Raw genomic sequence first — 2,369 nt, 5'->3', positions numbered from 1 at the left:
CTTCCAACACAAAGAGTCTATGATTCTATGAGGTCCCCACTGCACCTGCACCAACATTTCATAGTCCACCATGAATTTGCAGATAATGGCGGAGCAGAGCAGTGGGGGGTAGTAGCGGGCATGGAACTGCCAGTGCCCACAGTCCTTCTCCAGGTAGAGGCCCATGGGGGCTCCTGCCAGGGGTGTAGCCACTGCATGAGCCCCAAGGAGGGGATGAGGATGCAGATGAGAGGGTCTTGAGGGTCACCTGGTCGCCCCACTCGCCATGCCAGCGCATGGAATAGGGGAAGGAGACTTCGAAGAGGTTGTCGTACTTGATGAGCAGCCTCTGCATGATGGAGGCCAGGCCTGCAGGGGAGTGCTGGGGAGTTGCACCCCAAGCTGGTCAGCCGCCACTGAGGGCGGGCAGCACGCCCAGCTGGGGAGGGTTACCCTTGGCACCCCTTCCTGGGTGGACATCGGTGACAGGCAGGAGTGATACACTGGCTAGTCCCCCCTCCCCATCCATGCAGACAGCCTGAGCAACATGGCAGGAGGAACCCCCATTCATAATCAGCCAGCACCCCAAAAATATGGGGCACCACATGATTCATCACCCCAGAAAGGATGACAGTCCCCCCACTGGTACAGCCTGCGCCTGGACGCACAGCTCCTGCCCTAGCATAACAGAGGTGCCTGTCCCGCCCAAGACAAGCCTGGCAGCCCTGCACCCCAGGGGGACGCAGACCCTCTGGCACCAGCAAGGCTGCTGCAGAGCTGCCTCCTAATGAAGGCCAAGCCCAACGGACATGGGACAGGGGCTGTCAGAGTGCGGAGCCACTCAGTGTCCCTCTCGCCCTCACAGAGGTCCTGGAGGTGGTGGACATGGCAGCGAGGCAGCAGCAGGATCTGGAAGGGCCAGGTGACCCAGTATGGCACCATGACCAGCCAGTCCATATTCTCCACCTGCAGCTCCTGCAGGACACTGTGCTCAATGGGGACACATGCAGCCCGGACGCCCCGGGGATGAGTGCTCCCAGGAGCCCTGCTTTTGGGAGCTGGTCGGCCCACCCCAGCACCCATCCAGCACCCAGGGAAGAGATGACAGCCACATCCTCACCTTCCGGCAAATCTCCTGCTCAGCATACTCCAGCAGTATGGGCATTCTGTGCTGTCTCAGGTGTTGCCCCTGAGTGTGGTCCTCCAGGCACGCCTCATTCAGGAGGAAGCTGCTGGCGCACATCTGGGAGGGACAAGGGGGCTGAAACAAAGGTACGAGACAAGGAAAAGGTTTTTAACATGCATAATCAATCAAATATGAGTTTCCATTGAATTTTCTTCTATAAGGATTGTGTAAGATAACTGTACCGTGGAAGACTTCTTTTATCCTGTGGTTAATCTTCACCACACAGCTGACAAGAACCAGCACAAGGTTGAGATAAGCAAAAGACAGGTGGAAGGGACCAATGAGAAAAGAGTTCATCTAAAGGACAGACAAGTTAAGGTGGCTAAGTGCTGTAAACGACCACCAGAGACCACAGACTCATTTAACAGCGCATGCGTTAAGGACATTTGAATATGTTAATCATTTCCCGGAATTATTATGACTATGCAAATAATCATTATGAATATGAATGTATGTACTCTATATAATTCGGATGCTGGTAACATGAGGCACGCATGTTAGGTGGAGATATCCCCCATGCGTCCGGCGCTGTAATAAAGATGTCAACTTAATAACTCTTTGATGTTATTAAGTTTGAATTTCTTAAGTTTGGATTTCTTTAAATCAGGGCACAGGGCCAGGTTACCTACCCAACCCCCCTGCCATGCCACCCTGCCCCATCACCCAGCCCAGAGACACGAACACATCCCCTCTGCAGTGCCTCACCATCCCCTGGGTGCTCTGGGCTCACACCACAGCCTCCCCCCAGCCCCTCCCACAAACACTGCCAAGCTGGGAGGATCCAGTCATGCCACCCCCACATGGGGTGTCAGTACCCCCCATTTGCAGGGGTGCCCCAGCCATGCTGCCACCAGGCAGAGAGTCCAACATGTGGCAGCCGCAAAGGATGGTCCCCAGGAGGGGAGGTGACAGGACAAGTAGGGGGGGGGATCCTTGCTGCAGAATGCTTTGGGACCAGGGGGGTGATTCCTGTTCATATCTTCTGCCTGGGTTTGTTGTTGTAGGGTCGCCCACAGGGACTCGCAGTTAAGCCAGGTCACGGGTGGGACAGCCTCACTTGGCAGTAGGGGTGTGGGTTGGAGCAACCCATCATGGCTCCCTTGTTCTCAAAGATCTGCAAAGGAAGAGGTGCAGCCAGCAGGACCCACCCAGGCAGGGGGGGATGGGGGGCCCACACGCAGCTGGGAGGGTCCCAACCATGGGT

The 2,369-nt window shown here is 56.0% G+C and overlaps 1 pseudogene; it reads right to left on the bottom strand.

Annotated features, from left to right (window-relative positions):
• Positions 1-45: 45 nt before the first annotated feature.
• Positions 46-2,369, bottom strand: part of LOC104621368 — a 3,046-nt pseudogene continuing 722 nt past the window's right edge.

Source organism: Phaethon lepturus, unplaced genomic scaffold, assembly GCF_000687285.1.
Source record: "Phaethon lepturus isolate BGI_N335 unplaced genomic scaffold, ASM68728v1 scaffold33455, whole genome shotgun sequence".
Taxonomy (NCBI): Eukaryota; Metazoa; Chordata; class Aves; order Phaethontiformes; family Phaethontidae; genus Phaethon; species Phaethon lepturus.
Note: the sequence above shows the minus strand (reverse complement) of the source record. Positions and strands in the feature narration are given on the sequence as shown.